The following is a 9,360-nucleotide window of genomic DNA, read 5'->3' as shown; positions in this document are numbered from 1 at the left end:
GACCACTTCAAGAAGTCACTGTAGCACAGATATGTTGAGATGACTGCAAATTTGGCTATTCAAAATAGAATTTTTTTTTTCCGAGCTAGTTACCCTGCTTCTATCAGTTGAGCGAGCTCATCCTCTCAGAGTGTGACCCTCTCTGTACCAAAAGTGATGATTGGCATGCACAGTCCTGGGCAGGAAGTGTTTATGGGGACAGTGGGTTCTGTGTATGATGCAAACACAGGTTTTTAATGGTGTAGGCCAGATTTATGCAAAATGTCAACAAAAAATGAAACAACAAAGGAATTAAAAATATAGGAAGCAAAGGAGATGTTTTATTACATTTTTCATTTTTTAAATTTTGTTTGTGTTCTTCTCCTCCTCCTTTTATTTTAATCCTGTTTTAATACATTGGACTTGGGGGGGTGATGTTTTTCTTTGAAAAGGAAGACAATTTTCAAAATTAGGGTGGGGTTCAGTTACAGAAACACAGGCGTCTTGGTGCCACTATAGACACCCTGGTACCCTCTGCTAGTCTCCAGCTTCAGCTCCAGAGGGGCTCTGGTCTCTCCTAGGTCATGTATGATAGCTGTCAGTCCCAGGGAAACACCTCAGAAACACTGGGGCCTCTAAAATTGGCACTAGATGCTTAATGTTTACGAAACTGAGCTCTGCCTGGAAAGTTGGAGAATATTCTTCAACATTTAAAAAAAAAAAAAAAAAAGTACATTTTACCGGCTAAAATCATTGAATCATTTTAATAAAATGTTAATGTTTTCCTATAGTGCCAAACTGGAAATTTCCAGGAAGCGTATTAACGTCAGGAGAAGAAATATCGATCTTCCCCAGTACTTCCATTACTACTGCTCTGTCTATTATACAGTGTTTTTATTCTAACTGATCTTTCATGTATTTCTGCATGTCCTTATTAAGTTGGCCATTTCTAAAGTCATCTGTTCAGAAGACTACCTGCACATACCCGTTATGCATTGTCCATTCAGTTTTCCTCCTCCCATTATTCTTTGTTCATTCAGATATCTATCAGCTACCCAGCTGCTGCTCTGAAGTACAGGGATTTTAAAGCTTGCCTCCTCTTTCAGTAGTTTGTTTAATTGTCTCATTAGCCAACTCCTTAACTGTGTTTCTACCTATCATTTCCTATCTCTTTATCTGAAATACTTCCAGTAAGGTTATTCCCTGTGGAAAGTGGCCTTCAGCGGAGACAATTTGCTCTTAATGTGCAGCTGAGGGATGTATTTTTGTATTATTATTACTATTTTTATTTTTCACAGCCAAGAAAAATCTTTCTGAATCTGTTTGCAGGTAGACATTGATTCATATGAGCTGTCCAGTCTTGTCTGTTCCAGTCTTGTTCAACTTCTTCATCAATGACCTGGATGAAGGCACAGAGTGCACCCTCAGCAAGTTTGCCGATGATCCAAAACTGGGAGGAGTGGCGGATACCCCAGAAGGCTGTGCTGCCATTCAGAGAGATGAGGACAGGCTGGAAAGATGGGCAGAGAGGAACCTCATGAAGTTCAACAAAGGCAAGTGCAGGGTCCTGCACCTGGGGAGGAATAACCCCATGCACCAGTACAGGGTTACTGGGGTTGGGGGGTTGACCTGCTGGAAAGCAGCTCTGCAGAGAAGGACCTGGGAGTGCTGGTGGACACCAAGTTGACCATGAGCCAGTAATGTGCCCTTGTGGCCAAGAAGGCCAATGGTATGCTGGGGTGCATGAGGAAGAGTGTTGCCAGCAGGTCGAGGGAGGTGATCCTCCCCTTCTACTCAGCCCTGGTGAGGCCACATCTGGAGTACTGCGTCCAGTTCTGGGCTCCCCAGTAGAAGAGGGATGTGGCACTACTGGAGCAAGTCCAGCAAAGGGCCACAAAGATGATGAGGGGACTGGAGCATCTCTCTTATGAGGAAAGGCTGAGAGAGCTTGGCCTGTTTAGCTTGGAGAAGAGAAGGCTGAGAGGCGATCTTATCAACGTGTACAAGTATCTGAAGGGAGGGTGTCGAGAGGATGGGACCAGACTCTTTTCAGTGGTGCCGAGCGACAGGACAAGAGGCAATGGGCACAAACTGAAACACAGATGCTTCCATCTGAACATGAGGAAAAACTTTTTCACTGTGAGGGTGACAGAGCACTGGAACAGGTTGCCCGGAGAGGTGGTGGAGTCTCCTTCTCTGGAGATATTCAAAACGCGCCTGGATGCAATCCTGTGCAATGTGCTCTAGGTGACCCTGCTTGAGCAGGGGGGGGTTGGACTAGATGATCTCCAGAGGTCCCTTCCAACCTCAGCGATTCTGTGATTCTGTGATTCTGTGTAACATTCAGCTACAGACTTCAGTGGAGAAAGGCTAGAAATGAAAAAGGAGTTAGCTGAGTCCCAGGTGGCTGATAAGAGAAATGGAGGACCTGGGAGCGAAGACTGTCCATGCAGTGTCTGACCCCAAGTATCCTCCTTTTCCTACATGTCTGAACTTCATTAGGAGACACTCTGGATCAATGCTGATTGTAGAATGTTGATAACGCTTATTCTTTAAGCTGAAAAATAAAGAAAACAACAAAAGAAAAAAAGAAAAAAAAGAAAGAAACAGGGATTCTGTTTATTAAGTGCTCATTGAAACCTTCCTTTTCCAGCCACGTTCCTGAAAGCTCTCCAATTAGCCACATGACACCTGAAGACCTGAAAACAATTATGGGAAGAGACATGGCTCCTTAGTGTATGGTGTGTGTCTGTGTGTGTTTAATGAGCCCTCTGGTGCATTTGTGCAGACACTGAAAGGAGATTGAACAAACCTCTCAAGAATTTAAAGTCAGAAGCAAACTCAAAGGTTTCTTAGCGTGTTAATGGGTCCCACCAAGGGCCATTACCAATCTAGTTGTTAATGGGAACTACAGATTGAAGTGCCCTTCCCTGGAGGCTGGCTAGAGTAGAAAATTAGAGGCACCACTTACAGTTAGTGAAAGAAACTGTACAGGAGGCTTCAATGCCAGGTAAGCCCTTGATATGTTTTGTCAAGCACAAATGTCCATCACGTCAGAAGGGTGATCTTTCCCCTCACATGTTGCTCAGGGCTCTTCCTCATTTGGGGAGTGGGGGGGTGGGAGGGGCAATGCCAAGTGCAGGAAAATGGTACAACACCTCCTGGGCTCCCTGGCAGATGAGAAGGCAACAAGGCTCTGGAGCCTTAGGGAAATGGTGTCTTCTCGTAGGCCATGTTGGCAGAGACAGCAGCCATAGCCAAGGCGACAAAGACCTCAGTCCTGTCAGGGGCTTTCAGCCGTGCCACCAACCTTGGCCGTCCCCATCACAGACATCCTCCACTGCCCCATGCCTGCTCCTGTTCCCCTGCAGACCTTAGCCACCTTCTTCGCACGCACGCACACACACACATGCACTTCCCTTCTTTGTAGGGGGTTACCATAACTATACCCAACTTAAAAATAAAGGGTGGACAGTGTGATAAAGTCATGGGAAAATGTCCTGGGGATAAAGAGCTGGGAGGAGAGGAGGCTGTAGAGGTTTGAGGTAGTCCTTTCAGGATCTAAGCAGGATGAACTTTGGAACTGAGGAAAAATGCAGAAGCTCTCAAAGAGATTTTGGAATTAGTGCTACTACCACTAATCACATTAACAGTACAATGTTCAGGTAGAATCTCTTCTTCTTCTTGATGATGATGTTGATAAACTGAAGTTCTTTAATTTTATTTCTGCCAGTCTCTTACTTCACAACTTTGCTGTAACTTCGTAATAGTAACCTCTTGCATTGCATTTTCAGAACAACACTCCCCCCGCTTTGTTCACTCTTTGCTATCATTTAATGGTTATATCTCTTAAACGGGATTACCCGAGGCTGCCACTGAGTATCACATCTCCAACCTGTTCTTCTGCATTTGCAAGTGCAAATCCATGTGACTTGTAATGGCAGCTGAGCTGAGAAATTGTCCTGCCACCCTCCAGGGACCTCCTGGACTGTTTGCGCCCTGCTGTGTTGCCCTTCCAGTGAATGCCAGGGAGATTAAAGTTCCCCATTAGAACCAGGGTCACTGCTCCGGAGACTTGCTCGGGTGGCTTAAAGAACACTTTGTCCACTTCTTCACCCTGTTGGAGTGGTTTGTAACTGCTACCACAATGTCACCCTTACTGGCCCCTCTTCTGATCCTCATCCGTCAGCATTCACCCAGCCTGTCATCCCTCCCATAGAGGGAGCTCCACACATCTGAGCTGCTCCTTCACGCAGAGGGCAATTCCCCTCCTCCTCTTTCCTGTCTGTCTTTCCTGAAGAGCTTCTATACATCCATTGAAGCACCCCAAGCTGTGTGAGTGGTCTTATCACAAATCGGTCATTCCCACAATGCTGGCACTTCTGTGACCACATGCAGAGTTGCAGCTCCTCTTGCCTGTGCCCCAGGCTGAGTGCAGTTGGGTACATTTGGGCTGCAGAACCTCAGTTGTGGCACCAGGGCCGAGCACAGAATTGCCACGGTGAAATCCGTTGCCAACGGCCAAGGGCCCCATGTATGCTAAGGCCCCATTTCAGAGCAGAGACATGCTGGACTTAATGGCAGATCACCATGCCATGATGAAATGAGGTTCCCACTAAGAGAGCAAACCCTGCAGTCCCCAAAGCTGGGCAGAAGTGGGGTTTGGCTGTGCAACCACGGCAGGAGAGGAGTTTTCTGCCTGAGCTGTCTCAGCGGCACTGTGAGGCCTGTGATGGAAGTGAAGCCAATCTCCAGGAAGGAGTAGGTCCTGCTGAGAACATCCCTGGGAGTGGACAGCCTGCGATCCAACTACACTGTGATCATTGTTAGCATGTTCCCTGTTTCCGTCATCAGGTGGGTGAGTGAGGTTCAGGGAGAGGAGAAGCATCAAAGTTTGAGAACACAGACACACGAGTGGAGACCCTGCTGTGAAGCGTCTCCCATTCCTGCAGCACCCTTGGATGTAGGTGGGATGGGTCTTGCCTCAGTACCGTGGTGTTGGCATTCAGTTGTTGGCATACAGGCATCGAACCACTCTGAGATGTCCTGGGGTGTTTGTCCAACACCCATCCAAAAGGGCGTGGCTATCCTGTAGGTCCTGTGCTGTATTTTCCAGTGGTTGTGCTGGGCACCCCAGCCCCCTGACACAGCACTAGAGGCCTTTTTTATTCATTCAGATGAGAGCCCTGAGTTCACTTAGGAGTCTTCAATGCAGCAATGAGCACTTAGCTTTGTACTAACTTGAGCTTTAATAAATATTGTTGATATTAATAAATATTGTTGATGGAGCCTAGAGAGAGACCTCACTCTCCTTATGCTGAGCTCCTCCATTTGGTCAGCTGAGTAGGTCTGGAGACTGCCAGGGACTGGTTGATTAAGGCTGAGAGGAGATCTTATCAATGTGTACAAGTATCTGAAGGGAGGGTGTTGAGAGGATGGGGCCAGACTCTTTTCAGTGGTGCCCAGCAACAGGACAAGAGGCAACGGGCACAAACTGAAACACAGACAATTCCATCTGAACATGAGGAAATACTTTTTCACTGTGAGGGTGACCGAGCACTGGACCAGGTTGCCCAGAGAGGTTATGGAGTCTCCTTCTCTGGAGATATTCAAAACACGCCTGGACGCAATCCTATGCAACGTGCTCTAGGTGACCCTGCTTGAGCAGGGGGGGATTTGGACTAGATGATCTCCAGAGGTCCCTTCCAACCTCAGCGATTCTGTGTGATTCTGTGAGCTCCCACACAGACACAAATTTTGTGCACACCTGAATTGAGGGAAGAGGAATCCCGCCTCCTCTGGGTCTGTGGCATGCAGAGGAGGGAGATGAATTGCCCCAAAGCCTCCAACCAAAAAAAGAGACACCTGCATTGACTCATCTGAATCACTGCCCTACATGGGAAAACAAACCCCTCCCTATCACTTTCCGCATGTCCTGCCTAATAACTGGGGAGGAATAGGGATTTCCAGAGGAGGACAGTTTCATCTCTCTTAGACAATGACACCCTGATAGGAGAAATCACACTGCTGGACTCCACTACTCTCTCCACAGTTTGGAGAGAGAAGATAGGTGATTACTTTAATTTACTTCAAAGTACATTCTCCAGGAGGGACCCTGCTGCCTTTCAGGAACTGTCAGCCCTGGAGCCTCAGAGACATCTTGAGAAAGCCCATGGGGCAGAGAAAGTCATGTTTTTGGCTGTGCCTCTGCTCCTGAGGTGGGCCAGGCTCCTGGGACTGAAGGAGCTCATGGCAACCTGGCAGGCTGCATAGTGAGAAAGGTCAGTCCAGAAGCAGCTCCTCTGCAAAGAGCAACAGGTCTCAGGGCCAAGATGAGACGAGACACAGCAGAGAGAAGTTAAAAGCAGTCTGCAGTGGGAAGAGGGCTCACTGGAGAACAAAACCTTCATAGTCCTTAACACAGTAAGTCTCTGGCCACAGGGCAATGCAACTCTGGTTGCTAGAGGGTTTTTCTAAACCTGGCACATCCCACAGCTTATGGGATCTGTCAGGATGGCTCTCCCAGTTTCTCTGATGTGGAGGAGGAGGACATGTTCCAGAGCAGGGATTCCCTGCCATACTGTCAGAGGGACAAGGGCTCACCACTGCCTCTCCCAGGGGTGGCTGCAGGGGCATGAAGCCAGGATGTGCACACATATCTGCATGGGGCTGCCATTCAGAGCAGTGTCCCTGTGCCCTGGGGTATGTGTGCCTGGAGCAGTGACAGCTGCATGCAAGGGTCAGCACTCAGCCTGCCTGGGGAACTCCCCACGGCGCAGCAGGGAGAGGTCTGGGTGGAAGGAGCGACCCCTGGCAGGGCAGGTTCATTCTGCTGTAGAGAGGATACTGCATAGGTCAGGGCTGCTCACAGCTCACATGGAAATGAGACTCCTAAAATGTTACTCTGAAAGATCAAGAGGTCTGTGAGGAACCTCAGAAAGCCCATTCATTTCCTCCCTTCCCTCTCCATCCAGGCAGCACCAACATCACCTTTGCACTTATCATCATTCTCATCAGAGCTTTTCTGAACTGCCTCTTAGCAACTGCAAACACAGAGATGCTCCTGGAAACTGTCCTGCCTGGGAGGTTTCTATAGGGCAGAATGGCATGCACAGAGGGTGGGATGAGGCCCATGAGCACTGACAGGGAGAAGACACAGGGACAGAGCAACAGCTCCAAGCAGGAACAAGTCAAGGCAGTGGAGATGGAGTCAGGGAGTGAGGGGCAATGACTAACAGAAATGTTGTAGGAGAGGAGATTCAGGCAACGCCTTTTGGCCTCTCCAATGCAGACACCTTCCTCTGAACAAGCACCCTTGTCTTCCCTCCCACCCAACAGAGCCCTCTGCCCTCAAGGCATACTGGACTCCTCTGTTCTCTGCACAGTCCAGATTCTTTTTCAGAGTAACATCTGAGTGTAATCATGCTATAATGAGAGAGTTGGCAAGCAGAGGGCAGCTGGGAACAAGACTAATGGACAGACCAGTTCTCCTGAGTCTGCACTAGATTTCAGTCAGCCTTTTTGCCTCTAATGACTCCCTAGTGTTCACATGGAGAACAATGGAAAAGCCAAAGATTTCTACAACTGAAAACATCATGTGATGTAGGCATCTGAAATCTGAGTGCACAGCTAGGCTCATCTGCTCCCCCTCATTTCCTGGAGAACAGAGTGTGAAATTGTTGAACCTTCACCTGTGGAAGAATGTGTACATCAGAGCTTGTCACCCTCTGTTAATCAAATAGAGCCTGGAAAAATAGCACACATGGTAAATTGGTGTGAGGTCAGGGACAAAGCCCTCTGCAGTGGGTCGGGTCACTCCCACCTTCCCTTGCCTTGAGAGAGGGCTGATGGTGTCTTGGATATAGTAGCATTTGCTTAGCACTAGTAGCTAAATTTACTGAAGCCTAAGGCTGCACATGGCTGAACTTTTCCCAAAATCGTTTGAGCCAGTTCAAACAAGGAGGGAGCAAGGAGATAAGAAAGTAACAAAACAGCTTCAGCAATGACCACTGAGTACCATAGCTCTACCTGGACACAACGGGGAAACCAACCAAGAGTGAAGAAGCTACTACTTGTCGAGCGATCATTGGTGCAACAAATGGGAGAATGCACAAAGAACTTAACCCATAGGGGTATAAATACCCAGCGAATTTTCCGTTGGGGGTCCCTCGGAGGAGGCACCCAGCTCGAGCTGTAATACTGATCACATCATCTTATCACAAATTATTTTGTATCTTTTGGATAAAGCGGAAACCTAGAGTCGAACCCTGTTAAGGACACTGGATGGAACAGTTTCCCTAGCAGTTTGGCACCCCAGATGGGACTCTAGGCAACCACCATCAGATCCTCTTCTCTCCAAACTTCCAACAGCCGGCATTGGGTGAGTTCACCTAGGAGCTTTGGTGATGGGAGGTACCAACCGGTGTGTGTTAAAATTCAGCATCTAAATTTTGGGGAGAGTGAGTTTGAGGCCCACCTCCGGGATTTGAGATGGTTTGAGTCCCATCTCAGTCTGGCTGGAAGGGGGAGTGTGTAGCCTGATCAGCGTAAGGCACACCGCAAGAGTCCGATACACGTGGGAAACATACCTGGCGTAGAGAAGGGGACACCCTTAGCTGAGGTTCTAGAAAACTGGAGAAAGATTGATGGTACCATAGGGTTAGGAAAAAAGAAACTAGTGACCTTGTGCCAGGAAGACTGGCCCCTCCTTACCCAGGAAGGCAGCCCAGCTGAACGGTGGCCATCTCAAGGGACTTTTGACCAACAAGAAGTGACCTTTTTATGACATCATCTAGAAGACAGATTCCCGGGACAAATGGATTATTGGTATGCATGGGATAATTGGGCATTCGATAGAAAAACGGAGACATCTAAAAACAAGAGGAATGTTTCTTCTCAGAATACTGCAAGTAGTGCAGCTGCTAAAATACTTGTGGAAACCACTCCACCCTATGCGCTACCCTCTGCTTCAGCTTCTCTATACCCCCCCTTGCCTTCCACCTCCGCCTTTCAAGCCCCTTTGCAAGTTGACCCTGTGCCAGGAGTGGCCCCGACAGGTCTAGACGGGGCACCTCGGATAGCTACTGTGTGAGTTTACTGACCCTGGGGGCCCCAAGATTTGACTGCATGGAGTCAACAAACTCCCAGGCTTAGGGAGGACCCAGAAAAAGTTGCAAGTAGTAAGGGGAATATTTCGCACATATGACCACACCTGAGGGGGATGCGCAGATGCTTCTTGAAGCCCTACTCACTCCTGACGAGGAACATGTCATTCTAGATGCAAATTGTCGTTGGTCTGAACAGGGAGGAGTGGCAGCCACCTGAATGGCGTGACCAGCTGCGGATCCCGGATGAGATTATAACATAGAAGCAGATTATTGG

This window comes from Apteryx mantelli, unplaced genomic scaffold, assembly GCF_036417845.1.
Source record: "Apteryx mantelli isolate bAptMan1 unplaced genomic scaffold, bAptMan1.hap1 HAP1_SCAFFOLD_39, whole genome shotgun sequence".
Classification (NCBI taxonomy): domain Eukaryota; kingdom Metazoa; phylum Chordata; class Aves; order Apterygiformes; family Apterygidae; genus Apteryx; species Apteryx mantelli.
The sequence above is the reverse complement of the archived record's forward strand: the minus strand, read 5'-3'. Positions refer to the sequence as shown.